Below are 16,159 nucleotides of genomic sequence, written 5' to 3'. Positions count from 1 at the left end.
AGATGGGTTATATAGCATAAATGTGCCGATGGTGTGACGCTCCAGTGTCACAAGATGGTTATATAGCATAAATGTGCCGATGGTGTGACGCTCAGGTGTCACAAAATGGTTATATAACATAAACATGCTGATGGTTTGAAGCTCAGGTGTCACCACCTTTTAAATTAAAATGTGCCCTCGCGATTGAAAAATGTGCCCTCGTTATTGAAAAATGTGCCCTTCCCGTGGTCAGCACCCTGCCCTAAAAAATTTCTAGAGTGAACACTATATGTATGAAAGTATAATGAATAAAAATAAGCAGAACTGTTGATGACAATATAAAGGTGATTGTGTTTGTTTGTTTGTTTGTTTGTGTGTATGTGTGTGTGTGTGTGGTGTTGGGGTGGGGGGAGTGGGGGGTTTGAGGAAGATTGAGACATGTCAAGAGTCTCTTACAGCCACCCAAGATCTCTCAGTGGTTCCAAGCGCCCCACCATTATGGAAGGTAATCTTGTCTGGTTGTGATTCAGAGAATAGAGATTTACAAATGTTCAGATCTATTTAAAAATTTCACATTTAAGAATCTGCTCCTACCTCCTTCTAGTACAGTGGTTCCCAACCCTGGTCCTAAAGTACCCCCAACGGTGCACTTTCCAGGTCACCCGGCTGGTGCACTCATTCAGGCACATTTGAAAAGATCCAAAGGTGGAGCTAATTATAGCACTTGTGATTCTGTGTGGAGACCTGCAAAACATGCACTGTTGGGGGTACTTGAGGATCAGGGTTGGGAACCACTGTTCTAGTATATGATAGAATACATCAGTGAGGGGTGACGTGAAGTGAGACAAATATGGCAACTCAAAAGATGTAGTAGCTGAATTGTTGCAAAAAGAACAAACAGATAATAGTAGCTACTCAATTTAAGGGAAAATTTGGGATAAAGCGTTTCTTGAATAAAAATGAAATTAACATGGTCAGGCTAAAGTTCTCTCAACTGCTGGGAATGATTTTTCAGGGACATTTAGCCCATTAACATATAAATGACTATTACCAGGATATGGCCATTAAGGGATGGCGGGGTATAATACCAAAGTGGTCCAGATGCTTGCATAGGTAAATTGAACAACATTGATCCCATTGAATGCGCATGAAATAGGATTGTATTGCATAGCAGTGTTCTGTTGCACAGGTAAATTGAATGCTTTACTAATGCTGTGTTCACACTGCGAGTGTGAACAACACGGCTTTTACCCGGCATTTTAATGCCGGGGACTGCGGCGCCAGACCCTGTTCTCACTGCTTAGGCAAATTCCTGGGTGAAGCAGTTCTACCCCGTAATTTGCCTTTTTAACACAGGTTTTTTTGTGTGAACGGGTCAACCTGTGTCTGCATACCCGGATCTCAAACACTGGTTAAAAAAAAGGGTTAGAGTCCAGGGAATTTTGACACGGGTTGACCCGGTCACTCTAAAAAAACAGTGGTAAAAGGCAAATTACCGTGTAGAACTGCTAGACCTGGGAATTTACCTTGCAGTGAGAATGAAGGAATTTGTATTCATTGCATTCACATGGCACATTTAACTATTTAGAGTTTATTATAAGGCTATAAGGGAATAGGAAGGAGTGAGGGGAGAAACTAAGCTGTAAGTGATCGGGACACATGAAAAGACATAACTCTAGAAATTACTTGAGAAAATAGACTATGCGTGTGAACTGAAGAATTATGGATAATGAAAAATAATAACAATGTTTTCAGAATAAAAAGCTATTTAATATCACATATAGAATAATAATAGACATAAATAGAAATCAATAATAAGATCTGCTGAGAATATGATAGGATGAATAGTATTTTTGAGGTTGTATTTGAAGCAAATTAAGTTATGTGAGAGTCTGATAAAGTAAGGTAGTGTTCCTTTCATTTATAATATGAGAGATGCCTTGGAGGCAGAAGTGATAGATCATAAGTGGGTAAGATGTGGTGCTCATTAGCTGAATCCATGAGGGGATGTTAATGGAAATTGAGTTGGAGGCATAAGAGGGATTGGGAGGGGGGGGGGGGGGATTAAAGAGTTCTGTAGATAAGAGTGAAGAGTCCTCTAAAGGGTAGGGAGCCAGTGGATGGATAGACATGAGGAGAGGCAAAAAGAAAGCAGTGTCAAAGAAAGATCAGAGATTGGTTTGTATATATGGGACATGCAGCTGAAGAAGAGAAGGGTGCACATGCCACCATCTGGATGGCCATTAAGCCTGATAAAGGGAAATACAGGCTTTCTTGGAAAGAGCTGCTAAAGAAGTGGTATCAAACAAAGGGCAAATATAATACAGGGTTTAGGGATGAAAAGGTAATAGAATTGGGCTTATTTTGTTGCAGATGGATCTGGCATTTCAGAGAAGATAGGATAAAGGGGAGAAGCAGCATGATGATATATGGATACGTTTGGTGGGATTGGTGATTCAGGGAGAAGGGTGAGACCTGGAGCAGAAATTTGCATATTAAATGCTACAATTCAGATAAGATAAATGATTTGTAGGGGGCATACATTTGGAGAAATTAAGCATTAGTGACAAATAAAAGTGCATTGGGACAGAACATAATGGACAAGAGTTAACAGGGATTGACCTGAGAGTTGGAAATACAGGTTTTGATGCTGGTAAAGAAGGTTAGTCTTTTGCATTGCGAGCTGAGGTTACAAGGAGCTTGCTAAGTAAGGATGTGTCAGCATGGATGCTCCTGTGGGTGTCCGTAAGGAAGAAGAACGAATGGAGGTATTGCAATAGGAAAAAAAATGTTTGAAGGTGATGCGTATATACGTACATACTTATACCTTTTAAGTCTTTGAAGTGATTGCTATGTACCACTATTCAGCAGAGTAGGAGGAGTTGCATAAAGGAACAGACAATATTTACATTTTATGAAACAAGGTCCATACACATTAGAAGATTATCTTTCCAATCTGGCTGGTTGGAATGGAAATTTCTCGTAAATTACAATCAACGGTTTGCTGGAAAATGGACAAAAGCAGTCGCCTGCATAAATTTATGTAACCAATTGGTCCGTAGGACCAATTTTTGTCTATTTACCATGTTTAGACGCAAATGGTCAATTGTCATTTGCTACCAAAAATTTCCAGATTTTCATTCCAACCAACCAGATTGGAAAAATAATCTTATAGTGTGTATGGGCCTTAATGGATAATGTAGTACACTTGCTATAAAACTATAAAGTATTTAAATAATCAAAACACATTGGTTTATTTCTTACCTTGAAAAAAAAACTACACATAAATGTTGTTTGCAGTACATCAAAAATGTGAGATTTAATTCTAAACATGCAGAAGTAATATTTCATGTTAGGTGTTTACGGTTAGGGAATTGGAGAAATTCTACTGTAGCATAAAATCAATGCTTTCTCCCCAGTGTATAATAACCTATATTGACATATAATGCAGCAGCATAAGAAACCATACACTTTTAGCTATTATTCTACTGCAGGGCTGCGTATGTTCTTGGTAGTGATATGTAAAGTAACTTTACATGCTGCTGTTCTCAAGACAAGAAAAAACTTTAAGAGAAATATTAGTTTGTTTCTATCATTTTGTTACAGTCACAATGGGTTATTCATAGTATTTGATGAATGAGAATGAAAACTTTTATAGCACCATCTTTGTTTCTTGACAGGACATCTTCCATCAAACTTCTCTAAATTCTTTCCGTCCAGCTTAGTTATCAATCAGGGCAGTATTCAATGAGTTTTATGGCGATGTGCAGCAAATCCTGTTTAGGATTCGCTGCACAGTCGCCGTGTTCCATAGCCTCGCTGTCCCCCTGCTGACCCTGTATTCAATGTCGCAGGGGCTCGCTGCCCCTGACAGCGATTCAAACCAGGGGACGGTGGCAGGCAGGGAGATGGAAGATGTGGGGGGGAGGATGGCTCCCCGGGACCCAGGCAGCACAAGCTGCCCCCAAGGGGAGCTACTGTAGCAGGGGACCGACTAGCACTGCTCCCGATCGTGCATATGTAATGATCGGGAGCAGTGAATATATAAATATCTAATGAGCGGCTCTCCGCTCCCGGCCCCCTGCTGGCCAATGTGTATAAAAAAAAAACGTAAAAAAATAAATTAGAAATTAAATATATATTTAATACATAATAAAATTCCTGATTTTTGACACCACATTTAAAAAATAAAAAAAAAACTTTAATTTAAAAGTTCACATTTTACTTCACCATAAAAAGATAACGATTGCTACACGATGAAGCACGGCGATAATAACCTTGTTCGTTAAAATGTATTCGCCATCTGGTCATTGAATAGGGTGATTCACTTTTTTAGTAAAAAAATCACTTTACAGCATGAAAATAGCACAAATTCGCCGTAGAACATGGCGAATCAACCTCATTGAATACTGCCCTCAGTATTTTAAGCGTATTTTATATTTTTTTGCTATAGTCGACGACCAACTGTTCTATACTGTATAATCAACCAAATTCTTATATTTTCTTTACACTTGTGAACAATTTGTTTTAACCCCACAGGTAACACCAAGAAATGTCCATTGAATTTACACACAAATGTATGTAATTTCAATAGGAGTTTGAGTGGTAATTGGGGGTCAGGTATCCTGCCCAGTGACAATATTCAGATTGAGATTTTGCACCTCCATCTGTATCTTTGTATGGCAACCATCAGGATACATTTCTCCACAACATCCTTCTCCGAGTCAAGCATAGGGATCACTTGACCTGATTCAGAGTTCATTGCAAATGCAAAATCTTTCTCTAATGGACCTAATTCAGACCTATTTGCATGGCTGCTCATTTTTGGACCTATGCAATCAGTTATACGACGCCCGCCAGAGTGAAATGCCGCCCTGTGTAGGCCTGCAGTCTGCAGCAATCCATTTGCAAGCCGCTCACCATTTAATGATTTTTCCCACTGTGTGCGTAGCTCAGGACTTTCTCGGCGGCTTCAATAGAAACAGGCTAATCAGGGCCGGAGTGGACGTCACACATTTTCCCCTCATATGCCTAGGCATGTCTGCATTTTCCCTGCCACTCCCAGAAAAGGTTACAAGAAGAAGAAAGAGAGATTGTCACGTGTAAGGTGCACCTGGAGAAAAAGATTTAATAAAATATAACTTATTTTATTTATTTTAAAAACTGCGACATATAAAACACATATAAGGGTAAGACAAGGTAAGTATAAAAAGGGGGGTCCTGTCTAAAAAAACTTTTTGGTCCTGATGAAGCTAGTGGCGACACGCGCGTCGACCAAACACACGTAGTGTGTTAATCCCCCCTTTCCCCTCCCTATTGAATGCATTTTGATTTGTGTATTAGATAGGCAGCGCTTCGTATGACAGATGCGTTTGATCGGTGACCGGGCTTAGATCACGGTAGCACTTACTGCTAGTGATACCAACATAGTCCCGACACCCTTCACTGCACGAGTGCACGTGCAGTCAGTGTCCGGTGCGGCTCTCTCCAATACCCCAGGGAGAAGCCGGTGGACAGACCACACTTACACTGAGGCGCCAGTGCACATGGAGTCCAGTGCAGCTCTCTCCCACCACCAAGGGAGAAGCCGGCGGTGGACACGATATTACAAGGATCAGCATTTACAGAGATATTCCTGTGCGCTGTCCCTAGTACTGTTGCACAAATATGTCCAGCATTGCATGCACACAGGTCACTCTCAGTGGACAACCCACTGAGATATAAATAGACGATTACTTCAGGGGCAAGCACCAGTTAAATTATTGACTGTTCCCTGTGTTTGATGCATGTACAGTAACACGTAATAACACTGTGAAAGCAGAAGTAAAAGGTAGTGGACACCCACGGCAATTAAATTAGCCAAGTACTTGAGGTGTTTATACCACAACCAACATTTGTCTGGCCAATTGTGCCAAGTAGCTGGAAACAGCACATTATACATATTATCTATATTTTTCTCTCGCCTTGTCATCAATAGAATAAAGAAAATATTGATTAATGCGCTCAACCTATCTGATACAAAGCACCTACTCATTACAACAGATTAATTGGGGATAGAGGGGATCCACTACGCGGTGTTAATCCCCCTTTTTATACTTACCTTGTCTTACCCTTATATGTGTTTTATATGTCGCAGTTTTTAAAATAAATAAAATAAAAGTTTTATTTTATTAAATCTTAATGAACCTTACACGTGACAATCTCTCTTTCTTCTTCTTGTAACATTTTCTATTGTCCAAAGGCAGCACACCCCTCAGTAGATACTGTTCTTTACCCAAATAAATGGGTGTAATAATTTCTACCTTCCAGTGCGATTGGCAAAACCCTCTTTTGTTGTTTAACTCCCAGAAAAGGGACAACACTGGCTTCCTGTCAATCAACTCACGTTCAACCAGCAATAAAAAAAAAAGGATTTTATCGGAGGATGGACAAAGGGCTAAATGCTTGCGCAGTTTATTAATAATACAGAACAAACAATAGAAAAAATAGAAGATCCCAAGGCGCAATCTTAGAGTCCCTGCTGCCTCAGTGTAGATGGAGGGTCACTGGAGGGTCCTCCTTGGAAAGGAACTACGGTCTACGAACAACACTGATGGCGCTTGACTCCAATGTTTCGTTTTATGCATACATTTTTGAGGTATACAGATGCGGAAAGAAAAAGATATCTGTCAGATTACATCCAACAACTGAACCAAACTTTTAGGTATAGAATATCTCAGAGCGTACCGAACTCACAAAGTTAATCGTGAGCCCCCGTGCATAAAGGTATCTTTTATGGGGTCACCACCTGTGTTAGGGTCTGGTAGGTCACTGGTGTGCGTACCGTACTCACTATTATGTCAAGTATATGCCTCTCATCAAGGTTTCTTTATCGACTATGGTCACACTATTTCCACGTCTCACTCCACATTCATGTGTCGAGTTCGGTGAGAGAAGAGGATATAACAATGAATGAGCACAGGACCACAATTGTATAGGTGTCACACAACCACCTTCCACCAGATGCGTACCAAACTCACAGGAAAAATAATTACACCGTGTTCATAAAGGTATCTTTTTATCCACCAAGTGTCATAGGTCTGGAGATGAAATAAATGTATAGCGTACCGTACTTACAGCATGGTTAGCACAGACATATGCGTAGCAGGTTCTTTACAGATGTACTATCCGGTTTTGACCGATTCAACTCATATACCAGTGGTGTGGGCAATAAGAAAAAATGAATGGTCTTAGTGCCACTTCAAAAATTTATTGTACATCACACCAATAATACATAAAATAATACATAAAAAGACAAAGATTAAAAAGGGGGTTACCTGAGTGGTGGTCTGGGGTGGACACAGCCACAACCCAGGTCCAAAAAATTCAGTCACTCCTTGGTCCAACGCGTTTCTACAGCTACTGCTGTCTTTATCAAGGCTCAGTTTATTAATAATAACCCGGTCTGCTAATTTGCAGCCCTGCAATCAGGACTGAAATAAGTGCTATGTGCACTGCAGGTGGGGCAAATATAACATGTGCAGAGAGAGTTACATTTGGTTGAGTTATTTTGTTTCTGTGCAGGGGAAAATATTGACTGCTTTATTTTTACACTGAAATTTAGATTTCAGTTTGTACACACCCCACTTGAATCTAACTCTCTCTGCCCATGTTACATCTGCCCCACCTGCAGTGCACATGCTTTTGTACATTTGAGAAAGATTTCATGATTAACTCTCTAATTTGTAATTTAAAAAGCAAATTTAAAATCCGCAATCTGTGAAGATAGAAAGAAAAATGTTTACTCTTTCTATGCTTTAATAAAAAGGATTGTCCCTAAAGTTTATTATTATAGCACACTATGGCAGTGGTTCCCAACCTGGGGTTCTTGTACACCTGAGGGTACGCTGCAGACCGGTTGCGGGTACTTGTATATAATATTGGTATTGCAAGAAGTCTCCGGTTAAGGGAAGAAGTCTCCCATTGCCAAGGAGACGAACCACGTTGTGTCAATTCCTGTTCAGTCTGCAGCATCACCAGTACCTCCTTGTGCTTTTGCCTGACCAGCAATCCACTAAGAGCTACCTGCGCTGCCCTCAGACATCAACATTCATCTTCCCCTTTCTGAGATGGATTGAGAAAGCAGAGACATTGATCCTGCAGGTGTTAGCGGGGACCCCAGAGACAGCACACAGCCAGCAGCCAGTCACAGAGGAGCCGAATTCCTGACCACAAACTACTCCTCCTGCTACTACTGAATATAAGGATACGCATACTGCTCACTACCACTCCACTAGTAAGTACATTGGATAGTTCAAATTGAGAGGAGGGGGTACTCATAATTGAAAAGCCTAATCAAGGAGTACAGGAGAGAAAAAAGTTGTGAACCACTGCATGATGGGACAAAAATAATCCCTTGCTCCTTGAAGGCTTCAGTGAGATCTCAGGGAGCCTGCACAATGTTTTTTAGGGGTGTGATAAAACAATGAAGTGAATCAAAGTAACAGCACACTAGTTTATACTACTGCTAAGTATAAACACGGGTGACAGTATATACACTTGATTGTTTTGAATTTGTAGATTTAAAAATGCGAGATTAATGCTGTGTAATTTCTTCAGTTGTACATCACTGAATTGAAGTTATGTGCTAGCTAAAACACGGAAAATGGGGAAGTTGTGTGAGTGTTTAAGTCCTGTAGCCAATACGGCCAATGAGCTGCTGGTTGGAATGAAAATCTATCCTTCTCTAATTATATAGTGCAGCATGTGCACTATATAGTAGCAGCGCTGGTATCAAGATATATAAAATTGGTATAGGTTAATCCTATGGATAAATTAAAATGGACTTAAAGCTTAATTTCTCTGGTTTTGGTAGGCCAATTGGCTCAGAACTAGGTTCTTATGCAAGGGGAGATATTAACCTTTTAACAAGGTACAGGTGGGAGGGGATGCAGTTGAAGTCCCAGTGGTCGGAATACCGGCGGTCGAAATCCCGGCACTTTGTCCCTCTGTGGGTGTCCACGACACCCATAGAGGGAGAATAAATTAGTGTTCCCAGGTGCAGCGAGGCACCGGGCCCGCTGCGTGGTGAACCCACAAGGGGGGGTCGATCCACGTCCCCCCCTTGTCTGGATTTCAAACCAATCCCGGTGGGAGACATTCTTCACGGGAAAAGGAGCAACAGAACACGAGGACATGCACTGAAACGAGAGGGAGGAAGATTCAGGGGAAATTTGAGGAAGAATTACTTCACAGAAAGCGTTGTAGATGAGTGTAATAGCCTACCATCAGAGGTGGTAGAGGCAAATACAGTAGAACAATTTAAACATGCTTGGGATAGGCATATTGATAGCCTTACAAAAAAGTAAGGATCAAATATGGTTTGAGGTAACATGTTTAAAAAAAGGTCAGACTAGATGGGCCAAGTGGTTCTCATCTGCCATCAAATTCTATATTTCTATGTTACCAGGGGATATGAATCCCAAGTTTTTGAGACCCCCATAAGGCTAATGGCAAGTGTAGTAACCCATTTTGGGTTTGAATTAACAGGTCTATTATAGTCTATGGGAAATGGTGTCCATTTTGCACCATGATATCTCCGGTTCTAGGTGACCTAGAGACTTCAGATTGGTACCATAGGAAAGAGGAGGCTCTTGGCTTTTTGGGCATACTGTTAAGGCAAGGGAAGCGGCAAACAGTCACGTGTGGGGTCCCCTCCAATTGTCCACACAGCTTGCAGGGGTTTCTGGCTTCCTCTGCAGCCAGGGAGTCTTTGCCAGACTGCAGGGAGGTGATGATGAGCAATCCTGCAACCAGGTGGGTCAGCTCCTGCCAGGTGCTCAGCTCCCTGTTGCACAGTAGCTGAGCCCAAACCTGGACACCGGTGCGGGTAGAGGACCGAAGTTGCGGGTTGATCATTGCAACGTCTGTGCCTTTGTCAGCAGCCCATGTGTTTTAACTAGCATAATGAGATGCACCTTCAGCATGTAAAGCCTATGCTGTTGCTTGCTCCATAGATGTAGGCTTCCACGAAGCCTTTGTTCACGCTCTGTGCTCACTCCTATGCAATAGCATTTTCAGAGAAAAAAATTCAATTTAGCATACTCTACAGTACATTATAGTACGGAAAAGTAGTTCTTGTGCTATAGTGCATTTCATTGGAGTCTTCAGGCATGCGCAATGTGGATTCTTGGTATTGAATTAGACATCTGACCCATGTGCAGTGATGATTTTATAAAGCAACCTCTAGTGAATGATTGCTGGTATTGCACTCGCTGGTAACACTAATGCCATGCTGTCATACTTATGGTACCGCCGTGTGAGCAGGAGACAAAAGCCATAGGCAGCATACAGTAGGTGAGGGTGGCTCCATTTGTAGATGTAACGGGGGCCCCACAGTTCTTATTCCGGCCCTCGGTATACCTGAGTATGAGCTCAAAATTTTGGACAATCATAGAGGGAATTTCTGTAGTTTCTTAACAATTTGCTTCTGTTGTCTAAAATCCTGGTAGTATCCTAAAGACGAAGTACAGTATTAAACATTGCGGTTACCTGCCTGTGTCTGATATGAAGTACTGAGTGCCGTCTTCTATTACTTGTACTGTATGTTGCGTTCCTGGCAGAGGAGGGAGTACATAGGGCCTAATTTGACTGATATTGAAGTGCTGTCCGACTACATATTTGTTTTAAATCTACATAGAACTTTTAACAAGAGAGATTGCACTATTACCAATATTAGATATTAAGGGAGAAATTTACTAAAGGGAATTTGTAAAAAAAAAAGGTGTATTTGTATCCAGCACATCAATACGAATACGAATTGCCGTATTTTCGGGATAGTAAATGTCAAAAATGAGTGTATTTCTGGGTAAAAATACACCTATTTTTTTACAAATTTCCTTTAGTAAATTTCCCCCTAAATGTCTTTGTATGGCTGCTTATTAGCTGAAATTGTAAAAATTTCTTGTCATAAAGCCTCTCATTGCCACTTCCAGGTTCTTTTCACAATCTGTTATGTGGCTTGTTTAGCTATCTATATATCTATCTATCTATCTATCTATCTATATATATATATATATATATATATATATATATATATATATATATATATATATTTATTGGGTGTTCTCCTTTAACAGAGAGTGGTCTGCACACCAAGTTGAAGAAAAAACATCTTTATGTAGATGAAAAAGTTGCAGCACATGGCATTACATAGGAATCAAAACAGATAAAAAGGTGCAGGTTACTTATCCAAAGCCCATCATAACGTCATAGGGGGACCTGCCACCAATTCCACAGCATGTATACCCGACAGCCTGTTTCGGTGGTGCGACCACCTTCCTCAAGGGTATGAGCATAACTAGATTATAAGCCATATATAAAGGCCCAGATGGCGCCAAAATCGGCCAAACAGCACTCACCTGTCACACTATCTCACCTGGTACACCTGTGCTATGAAACGCACGTGAACCGCATATCCGGTTTCCGGAACCAGCATAAACAAATCTACCAAATATACAGCATAAATGGAAATAACTACCTGCAAAGCGACGCCCGCTGATCCCACCGTGCAGGTCCACCTCCGCTCATCCCCTCCGGCATGAGCAGCGTGTCCCACAGCCAGATCGCTAGCGTATAGGTGCCTCACTGCCATTGGAACGCATGAAGTCAGGACGTGGAACGCACGGCCATGACATCCGCGTCAAACGAGGCAGGGCTACCCGTGCAAGATGTGTATCAGCAACTGCCGCTGGAACGCCCACATTCAGACCGTGGAACGCACGGCCATGACATAGGTGTCAGCGCAAGCAGTCAAAAAAATACTGAATATCATTAAATACATGCGGAATACTGTAATATATCACTGGATTAGTAAAACCATGGTAGAGAGTAGACATCTGGTGAGTGAATAGCTGTCTGTTACCGATAATGGCCCACATCGAAGGCCACACATTGGGAATGCTTTTCAACTTATGTCCATCAAACATTAAGACACAATGCCAGAAAAAAATTATATACAGAAATCTGAATACAATTGTCACAACCACACACCAAAAATGCAATAAAATATACACCAAACTAAGTAGTGACTATGATAAAGAAGAGGAATATATAAAGGTTACGCCAGTATGGCATGTACTAAAACCAGTCTAGCACACAAAGGGTTATAGTAGCCAGTACAGCCACTCAATAGAATAGAATTATCACCAAAATGTAAATAGTAAACACTACTGACACATATACACACAAGTAGTCCCACTAAAGAAAGACATTCAAATTAATTTCTTCATTAAGGCCCTCCGGGGCTAGGGAATTCAGATTATAAATGAATTCACACTCTTTCTGTAAAAGGGTGAGATGACGATCCCCTCCTCTTTTGGGGGCCTTGATTTGAAAGAGAGGCATAAACTTGAAGTCCTTCATAGTATGGCCAACTTCAAAAAAATGTCTAGCCACCGGTGGGGTAGTTTGGTCACGAATATATAGGAGTAGAGTGGGTAACCCGGCACTCGTGGGACTTGCAAAAATCAAACAATCACACTGGATAAGTCAGATCGACGTTTCGGTTTTAATACCGTTTTCAAGATCACCTTTCGGTTTTAATACCGTTTTCAAGATCACAAAGCACACAAAACATACACTGACATAAATACCTGTCGCCGGTCATCACGCCGCCGCCGCAGCCCACCAGGTTCGTCTCTGGCGTCGGACAGGACCGCCCCTGATCCGTCGACACCTCCAACGTCACGCTCCCGCGACGAGCACGCTCCCGTGCTTCCCGGCAGTGTACGTACGTGCTGACGTGCGTTGCCTAGCGACCACCTACACAAAAACAACAAAGTGAAAAAAAGAAACATATGAATTGATCATAACCACAATCAAAGATATGCAAGGTATTAAAACCGAAACGTCGATCTGACTTATCCAGCGTGATTGTTTGATTTTTGCAAGTCCCACGAGTGCCGGGTTACCCACTCTACTCCTGTATTGTCAGCTAGTCTGACCTCATCGGGCACCGGGGCATCTAAACCCCAGCTGGGGTTCATCAACTGGAGTGCCAGCCATCTATCCACTATATATATATATATATATATATATATATATATATATATATATATATATATATATATATATATATATATATATTAACGATCTTCAAATAAATGAACTTCAAATAAATGAAAACAGGAGGCGGCACTCAAATCAAACCGTGGTAAACTTGTATTAAATCATAGTGGTAAAAACGATGTCAGCTTGCATGGTCGACAGTTTCGGAGCTAAACGCCCCTTCCTCAAGACCACTGACACATCAACTTAATCAACAGCAAACAAAAGATAAAGTGCAAAAAAAAGGATAAACAGCGTGGTGTATTACTTTGCATTTAAATAGGGAAACACTTACGTGATGCCAGTGCTGTGCTGAGCGCAGGAGACGGCTTCCGGCAGCGTGTGTAGTCGCCTGACCTCTGACGTTAGTCAGTTGTCCAGGCAACGGAGCTGGCGTCCGTCCCTGCATGTGTACGGGGAGAAGCAGGGTCAAAACTGTGTTAAGAGCGCTCAGTTCCCGAATGGGACAGCGCATATCGATATGTAATATGTGAATGGTGCGTAATAGAAATACAAAAGGATTAAAAACAAGTTAAAAAACACGGAGCTGGCCAAAGACAAGTGGGGAATGCTAATGTGTAAAATATATTTGATGAATGATAGCACCGCTGGTTTCACGCAAATGTGCTACATATCTTGGCACATACATTTATATTTATATTTCTGCGGACAATGTGTCACATTATACTGTTATTTTATAACCAACAGTGCTGAACAAAAAACACGTAATAACGCAAATACCCACTATTTTTGTCACATATAACCAGACTGTATACCCCAAAATTACAGAGGTGGTACCTAAATGAGAAATACTGTCTCATGGCACATATATAGAGGGGACAATTTTGTATTATATAATATAATAGTCCCTAGGAACTAGAGTGTAAAGCAAAAGCTATTTTAACAGAGCAAGATTTTTTGGAAACTAATTTAAAGAAAAATATTTTAAAGAAAAATATTTAAGGAGGTTTTTTCATTAAGGCCGTGGGGAGACATTGTGCCCAAAAGGTGGATCCAATGGGTTTCCCGTTGGAGGAGCTTCTTCAGTCTATCACCCCCACGGATAGGTACAGGAACATGGTCTACTATGATGTGCCTGAGTTGCGACAGAGAATGGTTATGAGCCCGGAAATGGCGGGCTACCGGCTGATCGATATCTTTGCCCGCTAGGCAATTCTTTATAGCCGAGCGGTGGGCTGCTGCTCGTTCGCGAAAGGGCCGACTGGTTTGGCCCACGTACAAATAACGGCAGGGGCACTGAATGATATATACAACGAATGGCGTAGTACATGTCACCACTTGGTAGATGTTATATTTATGACCAGATATGGGATGTCGAAAAAACGTCCCAGTGTCCATATGTCGGCAAGCTGCACAGGAGGGGCATTGGTAACAGCCAGGGGCTTTGGTAAGGGTACCAGGGGGTAGCATGGGGGTTAAATTGGTTTTGACTACATAGTCGCGTATATTGCGACCCCTTTTAAAGCTAGACATGAGGGAGGTCTGGGAAAAGCAAGGGAGATCCCGATCACTGGTAACCAGTGGCCAAGTAGCATTGAGAACCCTAGGTAGGGCTGCACTGGTAGATGAAAACGTGGTAACAAACGGGATTTTTTTGTTATCAACCTTACCCTTGCTGGCCAATAGTTTGATAACAAAAAAATCCCGTTTGTTACCACGTTTTCATCTACCAGTGCAGCCCTACCTAGGGTTCTCAATGCTACTTGGCCACTGGTTACCAGTGATCGGGATCTCCCTTGCTACCCCCTGGTACCCTTACCAAAGCCCCTGGCTGTTACCAATGCCCCTCCTGTGCAGCTTGCCGACATATGGACACTGGGACGTTTTTTCGACATCCCATATCTGGTCATAAATATAACATCTACCAAGTGGTGACATGTACTACGCCATTCGTTGTATATATCATTCAGTGCCCCTGCCGTTATTTGTACGTGGGCCAAACCAGTCGGCCCTTTCGCGAACGAGCAGCAGCCCACCGCTCGGCTATAAAGAATTGCCTAGCGGGCAAAGATATTGATCAGCCGGTAGCCCGCCATTTCCGGGCTCATAACCATTCTCTGTCGCAACTCAGGCACATCATAGTAGACCATGTTCCTGTACCTATCCGTGGGGGTGATAGACTGAAGAAGCTCCTCCAACGGGAAACCCATTGGATCCACCTTTTGGGCACAATGTCTCCCCACGGCCTTAATGAAAAAACCTCCTTAAATATTTTTCTTTAAAATATTTTTCTTTAAATTAGTTTCCAAAAAATCTTGCTCTGTTAAAATAGCTTTTGCTTTACACTCTAGTTCCTAGGGACTATTATATTATATAATACAAAATTGTCCCCTCTATATATGTGCCATGAGACAGTATTTCTCATTTAGGTACCACCTCTGTAATTTTGGGGTATACAGTCTGGTTATATGTGACAAAAATAGTGGGTATTTGCGTTATTACGTGTTTTTTGTTCAGCACTGTTGGTTATAAAATAACAGTATAATGTGACACATTGTCCGCAGAAATATAAATATAAATGTATGTGCCAAGATATGGAGCACATTTGCGTGAAACCAGCGGTGCTATCATTCATCAAATATATTTTACACATTAGCATTCCCCACTTGTCTTTGGCCAGCTCCGTGTTTTTTAACTTGTTTTTAATCCTTTTGTATTTCTATTACGCACCATTCACATATTACATATCGATATGCGCTATCCCATTCGGGAACTGAGCGCTCTTAACACAGTTTTGACCCTGCTTCTCCCCGTACACATGCAGGGACGGACGCCAGCTCCGTTGCCTGGACAACTGACTAACGTCAGAGGTCAGGCGACTACACACGCTGCCGGAAGCCGTCTCCTGCGCTCAGCACAGCACTGGCATCACGTAAGTGTTTCCCTATTTAAATGCAAAGTAATACACCACGCTGTTTTTCCTTTTTTTGCACTTTATCTTTTGTTTGCTGTTGATTAAGTTGATGTGTCAGTGGTCTTGAGGAAGGGGCGTTTAGCTCCGAAACTGTCGACCATGCAAGCTGACATCGTTTTTACCACTATGATTTAATACAAGTTTACCACGGTTTGATTT

At 41.7% G+C, this 16,159-nt stretch overlaps 1 protein-coding gene across 1 annotated transcript in view; it reads left to right on the top strand.

Moving 5' to 3' along the window:
• Positions 1-16,159, top strand: part of MEI4 (meiotic double-stranded break formation protein 4) — a 170,001-nt gene that overhangs the window by 44,490 nt on the left and 109,352 nt on the right. The gene's annotated exons all lie outside the window — the stretch shown is intronic.

Source organism: Crinia signifera, chromosome 3, assembly GCF_055691185.1.
Source record: "Crinia signifera chromosome 3, ASM5569118v1, whole genome shotgun sequence".
In the NCBI taxonomy this organism is placed as follows: Eukaryota; Metazoa; Chordata; class Amphibia; order Anura; family Myobatrachidae; genus Crinia; species Crinia signifera.
This window is presented reverse-complemented; position numbering and strand designations above follow the sequence as displayed.